Below are 20,634 nucleotides of genomic sequence, written 5' to 3'. Positions count from 1 at the left end.
TTGTACTGGGAGCCAATAAACACCTTTTCTTTTGTATCCACTTGGAGTGTAGCCATGTGTCTGTACCACTGGACCATTACAATGATCTTTCCATAAGTGAACGATTAGTGGTCAAAATACTCCACAAATAAATACTCTTAAAATACTCCACAAGTAAATACTCTTAAAATACTCCACACGTAAATACTCTCAAAATACTCCACAAGTAAATACTCTTAAATACTCCTCACATAAATACTCTTAAAATACTCCACAAGTAAACAAGTCTTCAGTCTGCGTTTGAAGTCAGCAAGAGAGAGTGTTAGTTCGTCCCTCCATCTGGGAGATGGTCAGAAGTGTCTTGACGCTCGTCTTCCATGAGACTTGAAGGAAGGTGTATTTGAGGTTGGGACTGGGCTGAGACCAGCGCCATCACGTAGGGAGGAGTGTTTTTCTGTAGGAGAGTGATGGATTTGACCACATGGAGGACGTCTGATAACTGATCTAATAACAGGTCTAAGAACTGGTCTAAGAACAGGTCTGATAACTGCTCTGATAACGGGTCTAATGACAGGTCTGATAACAGGTCTGATAACTGGTCTAATGACAGGTTAGATAACAGGTCTGATAACAGGTCTGATAACAGGTCTGATAACTGGTCTAATGACAGGTCTGATAACTGGTCTAATAACAGGTCTGATAACGTCTAATGACAGGTCTAATAACAGGTCTGATAACTGCTCTGATAACGGGTCTAATGACAGGTCTGATAACAGGTCTGATAACTGGTCTAATGACAGGTTAGATAACAGGTCTGATAACAGGTCTGATAACAGGTCTGATAACTGGTCTAATGACAGGTCTGATAACTGGTCTAATAACAGGTCTGATAACGTCTAATGACAGGTCTAATAACAGGTCTGATAACAGGTCTGATAAATGGTCTGTTGAATGTGTTTGTTGGATATGTGTGTGTGTGTGTATGTGTGTGTGTGTGTGTGTGTGTGTGTGTGTGTGTGTGTGTGTGTGTGTGTATGTGTGTGTGTGTTTTGCACGTACCTGTCTGTTTTGTGTGTGTGTGTGTGTTCTGCACGTGTCTGTCTGTTGGATGTGTGTGTTTTGAATGTGCCTGTCTGTTGTATTACATGTTTGTTTTGTGTGTCCGTCTGTTGGATGTGTTTGTTTTGCACGTCTGTCTGTTGTGTGTGTGTGTGTGTTTGTGTGTTTTGCACATGCCTGTCTGTTATATTGTGTGTGTTTGTTTTGCACATGCCTGTCTGTTGGATGTGTGTGTTTTGCCCGTCTGTCTATTGTATTGTGTGTGTGTGTGTGTTCGTGTGTGTTTTGAATGTGCCTGTTGTATTGCATGTTTGCTTTGTGTGTCTGTCTGTTGTATTGTGTGTGTGCTTGGCACATGTCTGTCTGTATGTGTATGTTTTGCGCATGTCTGTCTGTTGGATGTGTGTGTTTTGTGTGTGTCTGTTGGATGTGTATGTTTTGAATGTGCCTGCCAGTTGTGTTTGTGTGTGTGTGTATGTTTTATGCTTGTCTGTCTGTTGTATTGTGTGCGTGTTTTGCGCGTGTCTGTTGGAAGTGTGTGTTTTGCCCATGTGTGTGTGTGTGTGTCTGTGTTTGTGTGTTTTGGACATGCGTGTCTGTTGTATTGTGTGTGTGTGTGTTTTTTGCATGTGCCTGTTTGTTGTGTGTGTCTTTGTGTGTGTTTTGCGCGTGTCTGTCTGTTGGATGTGTTTGTTTTGCACATGTCTGTCTGTTGTGTGTGTGTGTGTGTGTGTGTGTGTGTGTGTGTTTTATGTGTGCCTGTCTGTTGGATACGTGTGTTTTGTGCTTGTCTGTCTTTTGTATTGTGTGTGTGCTTTGCATGTGTCTGTCTGTTGTGTGTGTGTGTGTGTGTGCGTGTGTGTGTTTTGCACATGTCTGTCTGTTGGATGTGTGTGTTTTGTGTGTGTCTGTGTTTTGCACATGTCTGTCTGGTGTGTGTGTGTGTGTTTGTGTGTTTTGCACGTGCCTATTTGTTGTGTGTGTGTGTGTTTGTGTGTGTGTGTTTTGCGCGTGCCTGTCTGTTGGATGTGTGTGTTTTGCGCGTGCCTGTCTGTTGGATGTGTGTGTTGTGCACATGCCTGTCTGTTATATTGTGTGTGTGTGTGTGTGTGTTTTGGCCGTTCCTGTTTGTAGTGTGTATGTGTGTGTGTGTTTTGCACATGCCTGTCTGTTATATTGTGTGAGTGTGTGTGTGTTGCACGTTCCTGTTTGTAGTTTGTGTCTGTTGCATGTGTCTGTTGCATGTGAGTGTTTTGCACATGCCTGTCTGTTGGATGTATGTGTTGTGCACATGCCTGTCTGTTGTGTGTGTCTTTGTGTGTGTTTTGCGCGTGTCTGTCTGTTGGATGTGTTTGTTTTGCACATGTCTGTCTGTTGTGTGTGTGTGTGTGTGTGTGTGTGTGTGTGTGTGTTTTATGTGTGCCTGTCTGTTGGATACGTGTGTTTTGTGCTTCTCTGTCTTTTGTATTGTGTGTGTGCTTTGCATGTGTCTGTCTGTTATGTGTGTGTGTGTGTGTGCGTGTGTGTGTTTTGCACATGTCTGTCTGTTGGATGTGTGTGTTTTGTGTGTGTCTGTGTTTTGCACATGTCTGTCTGGTGTGTGTGTGTGTGTGTGTGTGTTTTGCACGTGCCTGTTTGTTGTGTGTGTGTGTGTGTGTTGCACGTTCCTGTTTGTAGTGTGTGTGTGTGTGTGTGTGTGTTTTCCGCGTGCCTGTTTGTTGTATGTGTGTGTTTTGCACGTGGCTGTCTCTTGTATTGTGTGTGTGTGTTTTGCACGTGCCTGTCTGTTATATTGTGTGTGTGTGTGTGTGTGTTGCACGTTCCTGTTTGTAGTGTGTGTGTGTGTGTGTTTTGCACGTGCCTGTTTGTTGTGTGTGTGTGTGTGTGTGTGTGTGTGTGTGTGTTGCACATTCCTATTTGTAGTGTGTGTGTGTGTGTGTGTGTTTTCCGCATGCCTGTTTGTTGTATTGTGTGTGTTTTGCATTTGTCTGTCTGTTGTGTGTGTGTGTGTTTTGCACGTGCCTGTCTGTTTTGTGTGTGTGTGTGTGTGTTTTGCGCATGCCTGTTTGTTGTGTGTATGTGTGTGTGTTTTGCACGTGCCTGTTTGTTGTGTGTGTGTGTGTGTGTCTTTGTGTGTTTTGCGCGTGGCTGTCTCTTGTATTGTGTGTGTTTTGCACGTGCCTGTCTGTTGGATGTGTGTGTCTATCTGTTGAATGTGCATGTTTTGTGTGTGTCTGTTGCATGTGAGTGTTTTGCACATGCATGTGTGTTGGATGTGTGTGTTGTGCATATGCCTGTCTGTTGTGTGTGTGTGTGTGTGTGTTTTGCACGTGCCTGTTTGTTGTGTGTGTGTGTGTGTGTCTGTGTGTGTTTTGCGTGTGCCTGTCTCTTGTATTGTGTGTGTGTTTTGCACGTGCCTGTCTGTTGGATGTGTGTGTCTATCTGTTGAATGTGCATGTCTTGTGTGTCTGTTGCATGTGTGTGTTTTGAACATGTCTGTTTGTTGGATGTGTGTGTGTTTTATGCGTGCCTATCTGTTGGTTGTGTGTGTTGTGCACATGCCTGTCTGTTGTGTGTGTGTGTGTGTTTTACACGTGCCTGTATATAGTGTGTGTGTGTATGTATGTGTTTTGCGAGTGCCTATCTGTTGTGTGTGCGTGTGTGTGTAGGTGTTTTGTGCGTACCTGTCTGTTGTATGGTTGTGTGTGTGTGTGTTTTTCACGTGCCTGTCTTTTGTGTGTGCGTTTTGTGCGTCCCTGTCTGTTGTGTGTGTGTGTGTTTTGCACATGCCTGTCTGTTGGATGTGTGTGTCTATCTGTTGAATGTGCATGTTTTGTGTGTGTCTTTTGCATGTGAGTGTTTTGCACATGCCTGTTTGTTGGATGTGTGTGTTGTGCACATGCCTGTCTGTTGTATTGTGTGTGTTTTGCGTGTGCCTGTCTGTTGTGTGTGTGTGTGTGTGTTTTGCGTGTGCCTGTCTGTTGTGTGTGTGTGTGTGTGTGTTTTGCGCATGCCTGTCTGTTGGATGTGTGTTTTACACATGCCTGTCTGTTATATTGTGTGTGTGTGTTTGTGTGTTGCACGTTCCTGTTTGTAGTCTGTGTGTGTGTGTGTGTGTGTTTTCCGCGTGCCTGTTTGTTGTATGTGTGTGTTTTGCACGTGGCTGTCTCTTGTATTGTGTGTGTGTGTTTTGCACGTGCCTGTCTGTTATATTGTGTGTGTGTGTGTGTGTGTTGCACGTTCCTGTTTGTAGTGTGTGTGTGTGTGTGTTTTGCACGTGCCTGTTTGTTGTGTGTGTGTGTGTGTGTGTGTGTGTGTGTTGCACATTCCTATTTGTAGTGTGTGTGTGTGTGTGTGTGTTTTCCGCATGCCTGTTTGTTGTATTGTGTGTGTTTTGCATTTGTCTGTCTGTTGTGTGTGTGTGTGTTTTGCACGTGCCTGTCTGTTTTGTGTGTGTGTGTGTGTGTTTTGCGCATGCCTGTTTGTTGTGTGTATGTGTGTGTGTTTTGCACGTGCCTGTTTGTTGTGTGTGTGTGTGTGTGTCTTTGTGTGTTTTGCGCGTGGCTGTCTCTTGTATTGTGTGTGTTTTGCACGTGCCTGTCTGTTGGATGTGTGTGTCTATCTGTTGAATGTGCATGTTTTGTGTGTGTCTGTTGCATGTGAGTGTTTTGCACATGCATGTGTGTTGGATGTGTGTGTTGTGCATATGCCTGTCTGTTGTGTGTGTGTGTGTGTGTGTTTTGCACGTGCCTGTTTGTTGTGTGTGTGTGTGTGTGTCTGTGTGTGTTTTGCGTGTGCCTGTCTCTTGTATTGTGTGTGTGTTTTGCACATGCCTGTCTGTTATATTGTGTGTGTGTGTTTGTGTGTTGCACGTTCCTGTTTGTAGTCTGTGTGTGTGTGTGTGTTTTGTGCGTACCTGTCTGTTGTGTGTGCGTGTGAGTGTGTGTGTGTATGTGTTTTGTGCGTATGAGTGTGTGTGTATTTGTGTTTTGCGCGTGCTTGTCTGTTCTGTGTTTGTGTGTGTTTTGCGAGTGCCTGCCTGTTATGTGTGTGTGTGTGTGTGATTTGCACTTGCCTGTCTGTTGGATGTGTGTGTGTGTTTTGCGCGCCTGTCTGTTGAATGTGCATGTTTTGTGTGTGTCTGTTGCATGTGAGTGTTTTGCACATGCCTGTCTGTTGGATGTATGTGTTGTGCACATGCCTGTCTGTTGTGTGTGCGTGTGTGTGTGTGTGTGTGTGTTTTGCACGTGCCTGTCTGTTGGATGTGTGTTTTGCATGTGCCTGTCTGTTGTGTGTGTGTGTCTGTGTGTGTTTTTCACGTGCCTGTCTATTGTGTGTGTGTTTTGTGCATCCCTGTCTGTTGTGTGTGTGTGTGTGTGTGTGTGTGTTTTGCGCGTGGCTGTCTCTTGTATTGTGTGTGTGTTTTGCATGTGCCTGTCTGTTGGATGTGTGTGTCTATCTGTTGAATGTGCATGTTTTGTGTGTGTCTGTTGCATGTGAGTGTTTTGCACATGTCTGTTTGTTGGATGTGTGTTTTGCACATGCCTGTCTGTTATATTGTGTGTGTGTGTGTGTGTGTGTGTGTGTTGCACGTTCCTGTTTGTAGTTTGTGTGTGTGTGTGTGTTTTGTGCGTGTGAGTGTGTGTGTTTTGCGCGTGCTTGTCTGTTGTGTATTTGTGTGTGTTTTGCAAGTGCCTGCCTGTTATGTGTGTGTGTGTGTGTGTGTGTGTGTGTGATTTGCATGTGCCTGCCTGTTATGTGTGTGTGTGTGATTTGCACTTGCCTGTCTGTTGTATGATTGTTTGTTTTGCGCGTGCCTGTCTGTTGGATGTGTGTGTCTATCTGTTGAATGTGCATGTTTTGTGTGTGTCTGTTGCATGTGAATGTTTTGCACATGCCTGTCTGTTGGATGTGTGTGTTGTGCACATGCCTGTCTGTTGTATTGTGTGTTTAGCGTGTGCCTGTCTGTTGTGTGTGTGTTTGTGTGTTTTGCATGCACCTGTCTGTTGTATTTTGTGTGTTTTGTGTGTGCCTGTCTGTTGTGTGTGTGTGTGTGTGTGTTTTGCACATGCCTGTCTGTTGGATGTGTGTGTTGTGCACATGCCTGTCTGTTGTGTGTGCATGTGTGTGTGTGTGTGTTGCACGTGCCTGTCTGTTGGATGTGTGTGTGTGTGTGTGTTTTTCACGTGCCTGTCTGTTATTTTGTGTGTGTGTGTTTGTGTGTTTTGCACATGCGTGTTTGTTTTGTGTGTGTGTGTGTGTGTGTGTGTGTGTGTGTTTGTGTGTTTTGCAAGTGCCTGTCTGTTGTGTGTGTTTCCAGTTAGGTTAAGTTGTCACATACATAGTCATACACAGTATAACTCGCAGTGAAATGGTTGTGTGTGTCAAGGTGTGTGAGTGTGTGTTTTGCGCGTGCCTGCCTGTTATGTGTGTGTGTGTGTGTGTGTGTGTGTTTTGCGCGTGCTTGTCTGTTGTGTGTGTTTGTGTTTTGCACATGCTTGGCTGTTTTATGTGTGTGTGTGTTTTGCGCGTGCCTGCCTGTTATGTGTGTGTGTGTGTTTTGCACGTACCTGTTTGTGTGTGTGTATTTGTGTGTGCGTGTGTGTGTGCGTGTGCACATGCCTGTCTGTTGGATGTGTGTGTCTATCTGTTGAATGTGCATGTTTTGTGTGTGTCTGTTGCATGTCTGTGTTTTGCACACGCCTGTCTGTTGAATGTGTGTCTTGTGCACATGCCTGTCTGCTGTGTTTGTGTGTGTGTGTTTGTGTGTTTTGCATGTGCCTGTCTGTTGGATGTTTGTGTGTGTGTGTGTTTTACACGTGCCTGTATATAGTGTTTGTCTGTATGTATGTGTTTTGCGCGTGCCTATCTGTTGTGTGTGCGTGTGTGTGTGTATGTGTTTTGCACGTGCCTGTCTGTTGGATGTGTGTTTTGTATGTGCCTGTCTGTTGGATGTGTGTGTGTCTGTGTGTGTTTTTCACGTGCCTGTCTTTTGTGTGTGTGTTTTGTGCGTCCCTGTCTATTGTGTGTGTGTGTGTGTGTTTTGCACATGCCTGTCTGTTGGATGTGTGTGTCTATCTGTTGAATGTGCATGTTTTGTGTGTGTCTGTTGCATGTGAGTGTTTTGCACATGCCTGTTTGTTGGATGTGTGTGTTGTGCACATGCCTGTCTGTTGTATTGTGTGTGTTTTGTGTGTGCCTGTCCGTTGGATGTGTGTGTTGTGCATATGCCTGTCTGTTGTATTGTGTGTGTTTTGCGTGTGCCTGTCTGTTGTGTGTGTGTGTGTGTTTTGCACTTGCCTGTCTGTTGGATGTGTGTTTTGCACATGCCTGTCTGTTATATTGTGTGTTTGTGTGTGTGTGTGTGTGTGTGTGTGTGTGTGTTGCACGTTCCTGTTTGTAGTGTGTGTGTTTTGAGCGTGCCTGTCTGTTGTGTGTGCATGTGAGTGTGTGTGTATGTGTTTTGTGCGTGTGAGTGTGTGTGTATGTGTGCTTTGTGCATGCCTGTCTGTTGGATGTGTGTTTTGCACATGCCATTCTGTTATATTTTGTGTGTGTGTGTGTTGCACGTTCCTGTTTGTAGTGTGTGTGTGTGTGTGTGTTTTGTGCGTGCCTGTCTGTTGTGTGTGCGTGTGAGTGTGTGTGTGTATGTGTTTTGTGCGTGAGTGTGTGCGTGTATGTGTTTTGTGCATGTGTGTGTATGTGTGTTTTGCACGTGTTTGTCTGTTGTGTGTTTGTGTGTGTTTTGCGAGTGCCTGCCTGTTATGTGTGTATGTGTGTGATTTGCACTTGCCTGTCTGTTGTAGGATTGTGTGTTTTGAGCGCCTGTCTGTTGGATGTGTGTGTCTATCTGTTGAATGTGCATGTTTTGTGTGTGTGTCTGTTGCATGTGAGTGTTTTGCACATGCCTGCCTGTTGTGTGTGTGTGTTTATGTGTTTGTGTGTTTTGCGCATGCCTGTATGTTGGATGTGTGTTTTGCACATGTCTGTCTGTTATATTGTGTGTGTGTGTGTGTGTGTTGCACGTTCCTGTTTGTAGTGTGTGTGTGTGTGTTTTGCGCATGCCTGTTTGTTGTGTTTGTGTGTGTGTGTGTGTGTTTTGCGCGTGGCTGTCTCTTGTATTGTGTGTGTGTGTTTTGCACGTGCCTGTCTGTTGGATGTGTGTGTCTATCTGTTGAATGTGCATGTCTTGTGTGTCTGTTGCATGTGTGTGTTTTGCACATGTCTGTTTGTTGGATGTGTGTGTGTTTATGCGTGCCTATCTGTTGGATGTGTGTGTTGTGAACATGCCTGTCTGTTGTGTGTGTGTGTGTGTGTTTTACACGTGCCTGTATATAGTGTGTGTGTGTATGTATGTGTTTTGCCCGTGCCTATTTGTTGTGTGTGCGTGTGTGTGTGTATGTGTTTTGTGCGTGCCTGTCTGTTGTATGGTTGTGTGTTTTGTGCGTGCCTGTCTGTTGTGTGTGTTTGTGTCTGTTTGTGTTTTTCACGTGCCTGTCTATTGTGTGTGTGTTTTGTGCGTCCCTGTCTGTTGTGTGTGTGTCTGTGTGTGTGTGTGTGTGTGTGTTTTGCACATGCTTGTCTTTTGGATGTGTGTGTCTATCTGTTGAATGTGCATGTTTTGTGTGTGTCTGTTGCATGTGAGTGTTTTGCACATGCCTGTCTGTTGGATGTGTGTGTATGTGTGTGTGTGTTTTGCATGTGCCTGCCTGTTGTGTGTGTGTGTGTATGTGTTTGTATGTTTTGCGCATGCTTGTTTGGTGGATGTGTGTTTTGCACATGCCTGTCTGTTATATTGTGTGTGTGTGTGTGTGTGTGTGTTGCACGTTCCTGTTTGTAGTGTGTGTGTGTGTGTGTGTGTGTGTGTTTTGCGCGTGCCTGTCTGTTGGATGTGTGTGTCTATCTGTTGAATGTGCATGTCTTGTGTGTCTGTTGCATGTGTGTGTTTTGAACATGTCTGTTTGCTGGATGTGTGTGTGTTTATGTGTGCCTATCTGTTGGATGTGTGTGTTGTGCACATGCCTGTCTGTTGTGTGTGTGTGTGTGTTTTACACGTGCATGTATATAGTGTGTGTGTATATATGTGTTTTGCGCGTGCCTATCTGTTGTGTGTGTGTGTGTATGTGTTTTGTGCATGCCTGTCTGTTGTATGATTGTGTGTTTTGGGCGTGCCTGTCTGTTGTGTGTGCGTGTGTGTGTGTGTGTTTTGTGCGTGCCTGTTTGTTGTGTGTGTGTGTGTGTGTGTGTGTGTGTGTGTTTTGCACGTGGCTGTCTCTTGTATTGTGTGTGTGTGTGTTTTGCACGTGCCTGTCTGTTGGATGTGTGTGTCTATTTGTTGAATGTGCATGTTTTGTGTGTGTATGTTGCATGTGTGTGTTTTGCACATGTCTGTTTGTTGGATCTGTGTGTATGTGTGTGTTTTTTATGCGTGCCTGTCTTTTGTGTGTGTGTGTGTGTTTGTGTGTGTTTTGCGGGTGCTTGTCTGTTCTGTGTGTGTGTTTTGCGCGTGCTTGTCTGTTGTCTGTTTGTGTGTGTTTTTCGAGTGCCTGCCTGTTATGTGTGTGTGTGTGTGTGATTTGCACGTGCCTGTCTGTTGTATGATTGTGTGTTTTGCGCGTGCCTGTTTGTTGTATTGTGTGTGTGTTTTGTGTGTGTGTGTCTGTTGGATGTGTTTGTTTTGAATGTGCCTGCCAGTTTTGTTTGTGTGTATGTTTTGCACATGTCGGTCAGTTGTGTGTGTGTGTGTGTGTGTGTGTGTGTGTTTTTTATGCTTGCCTGTTTGTTGGATGTGTGTGTTTTGTGCTTGTCTGTCTGTTGCATTGTGTGTGTGTTTTGTGTGCCTGTCTGTTGTGTGTGTGTGTGTGTGTGTGTGTTTGTGTGTTTTGCACGTGCTTGTCTGTTGGAGGTGTGTGTGTGTGTGTTTTGCACGTGCTTGTCTGTTTTATCTGTGTGTGTTCTGCACGTGTGTTGGATGTGTGTGTTTTGAATGTGTCTGTCTGTTGGATGTGTGTGTTTTGTGTGTCTGTCTGTTGTATTGTTTGTGTGTTAGGCATGTGTCTGTCTGTTGGATGTGTGTGTGTTTTGCGCGTGCCTGTCTCCTGTACGTGGACCGTGACCGCTGGTCCAGTGTGGGCAAGAGCAAGGCAGCGGCCTGTTCCACGAATGGATCAGCTGGTCGCAGGCTGGACGTGTGGCACTTCATGAGAGAGTTCGCGGCAGGTGTCACCACGGACAGTCACCAGCTGTAGGGCCTTTTCATGTAGGGCTACCATCACGTAGTCAACCTGCCAACAGTCTGGTGGAGCTGCATCACCAGGCCTTTGTGACACAGCAGAGGGTGGACAGAAAAACTGCCCGAGTGACGAGGGCGGTGTTGTTTACCCGCCACATCACAGGTTTACAAGCAGCCACTCTAAGACCTCTGGTGTTGCTGGAACACAGTCTCACAGTGGTGGTAAGAGTCTCAGTAATCCAATGTTTCCTTTTAGCCCTATAGTTTGACTTGTAGCTGCATCATGAACTGATGCTGTCTGCCTCTGTCCTTTTGTATCTTCACAGCTGCTTCCTTGGACAAGGCAGTGGTTCTGTTCAGTAGCCCAGCGTCAGCCGCCTTGTCGAGGCCGTTCGCCTGGTGCTTTGTCGGCTTCACCCGGCCGGTCAGACCATCGCTGGCATCAGGGGGAACATGTGGGCTGCCATCATGAGGGACTACGGTGTCATCAGGGATGTAGTTCTGGGCAGCCTTGGTCTCATGGCCCAGACCCGTATTCAGCTTTTGGAGAATTAGTAGACACTGACCCAGTGGTGAGTTTACCGGATTTTATTGACACTGTGATACAGGCTAACAGGCGGTGCTGCATTTTGTAAGTAAGCCCCCGGAGCATCTGACTCACAGGCACCCTGCCTTTGATTTGAACATCCAGCCGGATGCGTCTGGGCAGCTTCTCGGCGTGTCCAAGGCCAGCCTCTTCCTCCCGGTGAGACCGTGGCGAGCCCTGGTCCGGAAGACCAAGTTCCCAGTAGTGAATACAAGAAAGGCAGAGGCTGAGGTGACCACCACCACCACTGCTGATGGACAGGCCGTCCCTGCTAAGTGGTGCAAGCATGAGCACCATGACTGCCAACAGTGTGGCCAGCCCAAGACCAAGGAGTTTGACCACAGCAGTGGGGAAGACCGTGGAGCAGTGGATGGAGGAGATGAAGAGAGGGGATGCTGGACAGGGTCAGTGATCTGCTGACCACCCCACTCACCCCATTGTTCATACTTGTACATAGTTTTATATGTATTCCTGCTTTAATTATTTATTCTGTGTGTATATTTATTCCTATTTTAATTATTTATTCTGTGTGTTGTTCATAATCATTTGTACTTTCAAAAGTGAAGCAGCACTGTTTAATACTGTTATACTTCACAAAGTGAAGCGGCACTGTTTAATACTGTTATACTTCACAAAGTGAAGCAGCACTGTTTAATACTGTTATACTTCACAAAGTGAAGCAGCACCGTTTAATACTGTTATACTTCACAAAGTGAAGCAGCACCGTTTAATACTGTTATACTTCACAAAGTGAAGCAGCACCGTTTAATACTGTTATACTTCACAAAGTGAAGCAGCACTGTTTAATACTGTGTTATACTTCACAAAGTGAAGCAGCACTGTTTAATACTGTTATACTTCACAAAGTGAAGCAGCACTGACTTATTCTGCTTTGTACTTCACAGCGTGAATGAGCAATGACTTGCACTCTATTTTAAGTCTCAGTTATTCTGCTTTGTACTTCAAAAAATGAACGAGCACTGATTTCTTGTGCTTTGTACTTCACAAAGTGAATGAGCACAGATTTATTGTGCATTCTGTTGCACGAAGTGAATGGGCACCGAATTAAACTACTTTAAGAAAGTGAATAAATAACTTTGTGTCTCATTACCAAAATCTCACAAATGATGCACTTATTTTGATTGATATTATTTATTTCATGAACAGTAAACAACTATTCAAACAGTTCGGTTTACTGTGTAGGAAATAACATTCAATTAAGTCAACTTTATTAATCTTATTCTTAAATGAACATGCAATTTTAACTATATATATTAGTGGGAGATATTTTTTAAAACGCGGAAAACCATTAGAAATGCGGAAGCCAATGAAACTGACATTCTGTGAAATGTCTGGATTTTTAATCTTAATCTTCAAATTTTTAATCTTAATCTTAAGTGAATATAATTACACACAGATAGAAGATATTGGAAAGCCAGTCTAACAGCATGAAACACAGCTACTTGACATGCATGATCAACTGCACATGGCTACTTAATATGCGAAACAACAGCCGACCCTCTATCGCCATAGTCCCGCCTCCTTGCCAGAGAGGTCACAGAGGTCACCAGGCCAGGAATTTGGGCAGATTCTGAGTTCTGGGTGAACCGTGCGTCCGGGAAGGCCGGGGACGGCACGGATGGGCTCAGGCGCCTCCGGAAAGGCCAAGGGGGGGCCGAAGCGGCTCCGGAGGGGCCCCGGGGCCCTGGACTGGCCACAGAGAAGATTGGCCCCCAACCATTGTGCACGCAGTTTACTGATATTCTATGCTAGTATCATGAGGGACGGACTTTTCAGAGTACCTGGAAGTAGGCTGCATGAGCACTGTAGCAGTATGTGAAGGTGTGCGGGTCTGGTGAGGCGGTGTTACAGTCTGACACAGTAGAAGACATATAAATTAGTCATTGACTACAGCAAGAATCAGCTGGCTTAGGACCTCTCAAGACAAAGGTTCCTTTACACTCCACATCAAGCAGCTATGTAACTAATTGAGAGTGATTCAAGAATTATTTGCAATACCAACTTTATGAAGCAATGCTAAACATTACATTCACACTTATACAGATTACATTTATAGTGTTTGGCAGACACTCTTTACCAGAGTTTCATACATATATTACTTAGCTAAGAAAATAAGATATGAAAATAAATACATAAATGAAAAAATACACACCACCAAGTCTCTCCAGTTCATTGATCCCCTTAAATCAGCCTCCCAGTCGGACAGACGCAACTCCTGATCCTCGCCTTCCAAGTCATCTTAGAAAAAATGTATCCAATTATTCTAGTATGAATGTGATTAAGTTCTTTGCATCTGAAATAGTATCATTGAGTTTTAAATCAATACTTGGAGCAAAATTACACTTTTATCTAGTTGGTCCTTTAACATAAATCCACTGATCAAAATGTTTTTTTCTTTTAGTGTGTTGTTTTTACTTGCTAATATTTGTTAAGAAATAACATCTATTTTACAGGTATCATTTCCATAGACACCCCCAAATGATCAAACACTTCAAATGCCTCAATCATCATTAATCAAAGTATTCATTTTGAGTCTGTTGTTGCAATAAGTTTGTGTTCAAACTTATTAGCAGTAGTGCTATGTTAACATTTACTTATTCAAAATATCAAAAATGTCAAATCAGACTGTAATCAGCAGTTTCAAAGGGGAAAATTAGAGATAAACAGACCATAGATGTATTTAAAAGATTATATTTTGGTAACAATGCATCAGGTATCAAAATACAGTAATACATTTAAACAAAAGAAGTGCCATAAAATATGATTTCTTCTTGTATGTAAAAATAAACAGCATTACATTATATGTCTGAGATTAAAAAATAAATAAATAAAACACATGGCCGGTTTTTACCCATAAGGCACTGCAAGGAAAGAGGTTGGCTTTACAGAGGCACAGAGCATAAATACCTCATTAATATTCATGAGCAAAGTTTAAAACATCTTTGGCTCAGAGTAGTGCTGACAGAAGAACGAAAAATAAAATTTGTCATTTTTAAAGATAAACATTAAGCAACTCCTGGCAGAAAATTGCATTTTGTACTGATGACATTTTATCTCCCTGAACTTGAAGGCTACAGCCACCAGGCTTGGCAAAGAGACCCATCAATGGACCTCAAGCTCCAAACTGCATATTACACCAACAGCACTCGTCTGTGAACTCCTTCTCCTTCTCTCCTCTCCTTTCATTAATCCCTCCATCCTCCCATTGGAACCATTTATTTTGATACTGAGCCTTGAAACTCTTTAATAAAAAATGTTGATAATTGGCAACGAAAATGTAAAGATGCTACAAGCAAAACTGCCTGTTTTTCCTTGACTTTTGTGTAAAGTATTTACATGTGCATTAAATTACATCACAGGCTCTCATAGTAATATTTACATAAACATCTTTCCATTACATTTACAGTACTGGGCAGATGGTCTTATAGTGACTGATACATATTCATCAGTATGACATGTGTGCTCTCTGAGGATCAGACCACGATTCTGGAGATGTATCTTACCGTACCTGCTCTACCAGGTGAGTTCAGGAGTGCTAATGTGATAAAACTCTGATCAGGTATGACTGAACATGCACTGACCTCTGACCCCTGAATGGTACACAGAAAGGTAGTGTGGGTACATACGTGTGTGTGTGTGTGTGTGTGTGTGTGTGTGTGTGTGTATATGTATACAAGAGAGCTAAATCATTTATCATCTCTCAGACTTCCTCATGGTTATTATTGGGAGATCCCCTCTGCTCTTCATCTGAGTGGTTTAGTCCAGTCATTTTAATTCCTCTGTTGTCATGGTTACGGTCTCCATTCACTGCTGATTTTTGTCCTCAGCTGCACAATCACCAGACCTGCTGCCACAAGCTCCGCCCCCATCTGAGCCAGGAGCACCAACAACACCGTCAGTGTGGAGCTTTGATACAGCTGGACTTCTGCAACACACACACACGGAAAACCCCCTTCATGACACAATAAAGTTTATCCATACGTGAGTTTACTGATTGTTTTTTTTTAAATAAATTACACTACCAGAGTTTGTTAAGATGACAAGATGCCATTCTTCAACAGTCTGGACTTATAATTCAGTTATTGAGAACTACATGAACTACATTATCACGACTCCTCTCCTTGTTTCCCTCTAAAAACAGGATTATAATGGATTATGGGATTATATTTATGATGGCGTATGGGGTGTCTTGCCCTTCCCTGTGTTATCACCTGGTCTGGGCTTCAGGTGCTACAGCACTGAGATACTTGAACAGTGATACTGAGGGTGAAGTGTTTGTTGATTTATTGAGGGTTGTATGTAGAGGGATTGAGCTTCAGGAGCAGACAAGGCCAAACTAAAAACACACATAAGCCACACTAGAAATACAATTATTATTATTAGTCGGCTACATTTATTTAGCACCTTTCTCAAACTCAAGAACACTTTACAGACAGAAATCAGCTTTTACACTCAAATCACACACAGACTGATGAGAAGCATCAGCGAATTTACAGTGTTCTCTCTATCAGAAACCACAGCCCCCTGGGGGAGTGCACCAGTGCAGGGGAAGGGGAGGAGGTTAAGACCAGGACAGAGAACCAACCATTGCTGGACATACACACACCGTAACGATTGGCCACCCTCCTGACATCCCTGTTTCCATACATTCATAAATACAGACACTTGAATTCTCACTCATCACTCAATCACTCATAATTGTTTTGGTATCAGTAAGCAGGCATCACACAAAGTGCCGTAAAACGTTAACGGCTGGATCTAAGAGTGTCCATCTGAGAATCCACCTCAAAGAGTCCAGTGAACATCACATGCTTTAGTGGGGATATGCTTCAATAAACAGCACCTCAATTAAGACCAAGACCTCAAACTATTACACTCAGTCCACACTGTTCACATGATCCCGGCATTTATAATCTAATACTGAACCACAGATGTGCATGAAAAGTTACTGACACTACACACACCCTCCTCCCCAACATAAAGTAATTCTAGACAACATTAAAATCACAATAACTACACTTACCTTCCACAGTAACTGTTTATGTTTGAATAATCTCTTCATTCTTAGTGTCTCTGATGATGTAAACTCCACTATCAGATGGTGCGGTTCCTCTCAGCTCAACAGCAGAGATGAGCGACGCTCTCTGAGTGTATTCAGGTTCACACTTCAGTGAGTGTCCAGCCACTGTGCAGATTTGTCCACTAGAGGGAGCAGCTGCACCTGTGCTGTTATAAATAATCTCCACTGACTCTGATATGGGCAAATCCAGCACCAGATTTTCAATGGGCTTGATCTGAACTGAAGAACTCAATGCTGAAAAGAAAAACCATCAGTAACTTTAAAGGGGCTCAAATGTAATACATACTATTAAAACTAAATCATTAAGGGTTCGTTAGCAAAGACTGAGAGAACAAACCCTTACCCTCTATCCATAGACCCATATCACAGATGTCTACACCATCACACTCACAGGTGTACCAGTTCCTCTTAGTGTAATCAACATCAGTGATGCTGAGGAGCTTCCTTCAGATACTGATCATATGACATGTAAAATCCCTCCTTTGACTGACAGAATGTCTGGTTACACTGATCCAGAATGTCAAGTTGTTTATCAAACACAGTCCATGTGACCAGACCAGAACACATCTGAGTGCAGGGGAGAGTAGCATCGTCATGAAGATTCCCCTTTACTGAAGAGAAGGTGGATACAGGAACTGAAAAAGATTAAGAAAGTGGAGTTTAAAAAGGCATTCAATAAATCAGACATCAGTGTTCAGAGTAGCCCGTAGGTTAGCTAGCGTTAGCTGACCAAATCCCAAGCCAATGTTTCATTCGTAAACATATTAGCTACTCACCACTCTGTTGGGTTTATTTATTTGTAAACATATCAGCTACTCACCACTTTGGTGGGTTTATTTATTTGTAAACATATTAACTAGCTACCCACCACTTTGGTGGGTTTATTTATTTGTAAACATATCAGCTAGTCAACACTCTGGTGTCAAACAGCTCTCTGTCTAAGGAAATCTATAGAGTGACATTACTGTCTTAGATACAAGACCACAAACCCACTGTGGAACTGAGCAGAAAAGCAGAAACAGAAACCACAAGTCACAAGTTTCAGCAGGTTTCCGGTGAGTCTGCACTGAAGGCTTGGCATGAACCTCCATCTTGTCATCATCTGTAGAGGAAGTTTCTCGCTCCTTTAGTTCACACAATGAAAATCTAAAATAAACATGTTCTTCAGCTTATTTAAACATATCTTGGGTCTAATGCACCTAAAGGAAGTGTGTGTAGAGAAAAGTCTTATTTTTTGGAAATTCAAACCTTCCATTTTTTCTGTTAAATCCACTACATTTTTAAAGATCACTTTCTTAGGAAGGTGGATAAAATATTGAGCAATATTGTGCAAATAGATGATCAGTTCACTATAGTATCTTTTTAAAATGACATAAAAAAACACAAAGCAAATGATCAATTCACTCTGTGATATTCTTGGAAAACACTTTGCAACATATTCAAAATATGACATTGCAGTGTTTTTACTGCAGGAATGTAGAGTATTGGGATGGCAAGCTTGTGTAAAATGTCTCTTTGCACATATTGAATCTTTATAAAATAAACAGATCAAATTATCAAATAATCCACTAAATTCTTGAAATACACTCTCTTACGTAGTTACTTTTAGAATGACCAAGTTATTTTTACTGTGGGAATTTGGAGTAATGGGATGGCAATATCCTGTTAAATGTCACTATATAGCACTACTTGAAGCTCTATAAAATACACATCAAATTATCAACTGTTATTCAAGAAAGGATAGAGGCATCTAAAATCTTAAATATGAGCAAGCAAACCACACGGTGAATTGAGCAACACGGATACACCCACACATCAGAACAAAGGACATAAGTCAGAGATCAAGGTTGTGGAGCTGTCTGGTTTACAACAGCAGCGACGTCAGTCTTCCTAAAACTGTTACAAATTCATATCAAAGCACATCACATACTCCAAATAAAACACATTCAGGACAAAGAGAAAGGAAGAAGAAATGGACCAACTAATGTAAACAGGAAACAAAATGATGACTAGCCAATCACAACACACAAATGATCACACAGACCAATGAGGTTAAGGCTGGCTTTAATTTTTCACCTTTTTTCCAGACTAACACTTTCATCACTGATAAAATGCAAGCATAAAACTTCTGTACAGTATGGAATCAGACAGCCTGTAGGTGTGTATGTAATAAAACAGCTTTTTGCTAACTGCACTGTCACAGGCATGTTATGATGAGAGTACGACTTCAGTTTAATTTGTCTCGTCGATTCTGTACTGATCCCATATAGTATGGTATCAGATATGGCTGGTAGACCTGTCCGTAATAGCTGTGTAAATAGTTTAGGTTCAAGGCAGAAATAAAGACATGGAAACAGAAATGGCAGAGTGCTTGAAAGGTTAGGTGGTTCCTTGAGAGAAGCAGCACAACCTAAATCTCTACATAAACTTATGCATCTTTGAGGAACAGCCTGATTTACTTACACACAGCCAATCAGAAACTGATGCTAGGTATTGCAGATTGGATTGTTCATGTAGTTGAGAGTTAGAAAAGAGAGAGAATTTATAGTGCACTATGGTGGCTGTTGTGGGAGTTTTATGCCAGACAAACACCTACGATGTTTTGTCATATTTCATTAATGACTATGTTTATGGTGGGTTAATGTATGTGTAAATCATGTAGTGATACTTGCACATAGAGTGTGCAGGGCGGTAGATCTCCTGGAGTGGAGTTGGAACTAAACTCTGTTTACTCTAGACTGAGCATTCTAGAAACACTCGTGATTCCACTCTAGCTTTTTCTAGATTTTATCACACTGGCCTTATTTGCCCAGTTGCTGTAGCATAGTTGTTTTCATTATGTTTTAATTATGTCTGTAGTGGCAAGGCTAAAAGTCTGTTGTTCTGATCAGAAGGTGGAGGTGAATCTGGACTCTCTCTGGAATGTTCTGAGGTCCTTGAATTCTGAAGGGAGTCTGCAGAAGGCCGGGCAGCTAGAAGACACGTACTGGAGTGTGATGAAACTCTTCAACATTCAGTGAGTTACACGTACAGCTGCACTCACTCATAATTGTCACAGTCTGAGCCACGGAGCCTCAGATATCAGTAATGGAGGACTGATAAGCGGACGTTAACCATGAACCCAGCTGGTCATCATAACCAGTCAGCTCTGCTGTCCCCTCATCACAATGTCTGCTCATAAATGGATGTTTGTGGGCCTCCATCTGATCTTTGTCTCCTGGTCTCCTTGGGTTTGTTGTGTCTGATCTTTGTCTCCTGGTCTCCTTCGGTTTGTTGTGTCTGATCTTTGTCTCCTGGTCTCCTCGGGTTTGTTGTGTCTGATCTTTGTCTTCTGGTCTCCTTGGGTTTGTTGTGTCTGATCTTTGTCTCCTGGTCTCCTCGGGTTTGTTGTGTCTGATCTTTGTCTTCTGGTCTCCTTGGGTTTGTTGTGTCTGATCTTTGTCTCCTGGTCTCCTTGGGTTTGTTGTGTCTGATCTTCATCTCCTGGTCTTCTCGGGAAGCCCCGAGTGGAGAAGGTGAAAAAAGCAGCAGCAGAGCAGGTGGAGCAGGAGACTCCAAAGAAGAAGAAGAAAGGGTTCCTCCCCGAGAGCAAGAAATGCAAAAACCGCAAGAAGCCCACCATACTGGAGGGAATGGACACTACAGTCGCCCCGGCAACTGCAGGGGGAGGGGTGGAAGGGGGGAAGAAGAAGAAGAAGAAAAAGAACAAGAAGAGGAAAGTGAAGGGAGGAGAGGAGACACAGACTCTGCCTCCTGTTAAAAAGGCCAAAGCTCAACAGCCACAGATCAAGAAGCAGAGAGGCCGGGAGAGAGAGCAGGTCAGCACTGAGTGAGGAACACACAGGGACTGACCAGGGAAGCAGGACAAAGACTCTGGGATGGACCTGTGTAGACCAGTGCACACCAACCCTGCTCCTGGAGATCTGTCTCCCAGCAGAGTTTAGCCTCACCCCCTACTTCTGGAGATCTACTACCCTAGAGTGTTAGACCCACCTCCTGCTCCTGGAGTTCTTCCACTGAGATCTCCAGCTGAAGCAGCAGGGCTGATGGCCACTGGTGTTAAAATGATCCATCAGGGACTAAGGCCTGGGCTCCAAACCTGGCTCTGTGTAGAGGGGTAAATAAAGGGCAGGTACAGAGAATATATATGTACAGTCATCACCTCAGGCATTTGAAGTGTGTTTTCTCTGAGTAGAAATATACATCATTTTTACATCATTATATGTAAAAATCATATACATCATTTTGAAATTAACACCTCTTTGTAAAAGCAAAATATGCCATTAAAGGTATTTTATTTTGAAGATAAATGTAACAATTAATTGTTGGTAAGATACTGACTTGTCAGAATGCTGTTACATACACATGAGACGCATTATAATCTGAGTGTACCCAAAACACCTCTGTACTGAGACGTGTTATAATCTGACTGTGCCCTAAAGACCTCACTGTACTGAGAAATTATATTCTGAATGTACCTAAAAGCCCCTTGGCAGTGTTTATGGGTGTTGCACACATACACTGTATGTCTACAAGTATGTGGACACCTGACCATCACACCTATCTGAGCTTGTTGGACACTGTAAGGGTTTTAAGTGTGGTGTAAAACATCACGGAGGTCTTCAAAGGCCTGGTCAGTGGTTACTGCTGAAAATTGGATTTAGGATGAGTGATCTA

General features: G+C 43.1%; 1 protein-coding gene and 3 long non-coding RNA genes across 9 annotated transcripts in view; 3 read left to right on the top strand and 1 right to left on the bottom strand.

Annotated features, from left to right (window-relative positions):
• Positions 1–20,634, top strand: part of LOC118241338 (uncharacterized) — a 198,880-nt gene that overhangs the window by 174,420 nt on the left and 3,826 nt on the right. The gene's annotated exons all lie outside the window — the stretch shown is intronic.
• LOC145659348 (uncharacterized) lies at positions 10,033–11,068 on the top strand. The gene is made up of 3 exons (XR_014125485.1): positions 10,033–10,492; positions 10,597–10,842; positions 10,962–11,068. It is a non-coding gene; the product is annotated as an uncharacterized LOC145659348 (long non-coding RNA).
• On the bottom strand, positions 16,068–16,865 carry LOC145659368 (uncharacterized). The gene is made up of 3 exons (XR_014125558.1): positions 16,734–16,865; positions 16,301–16,592; positions 16,068–16,191 (listed from the first exon to the last, which is right to left on the bottom strand). It is a non-coding gene; the product is annotated as an uncharacterized LOC145659368 (long non-coding RNA).
• On the top strand, positions 16,913–20,184 carry LOC145659047 (uncharacterized). Its single transcript, XR_014125028.1, has 3 exons — positions 16,913–17,012; positions 18,849–18,973; positions 19,458–20,184. It is a non-coding gene; the product is annotated as an uncharacterized LOC145659047 (long non-coding RNA).

Source organism: Electrophorus electricus, chromosome 1 (assembly GCF_041902795.1).
Source record: "Electrophorus electricus isolate QZ-2024a chromosome 1, ASM4190279v1, whole genome shotgun sequence".
NCBI lineage: Eukaryota > Metazoa > Chordata > Actinopteri > Gymnotiformes > Gymnotidae > Electrophorus > Electrophorus electricus.
This window is presented reverse-complemented; position numbering and strand designations above follow the sequence as displayed.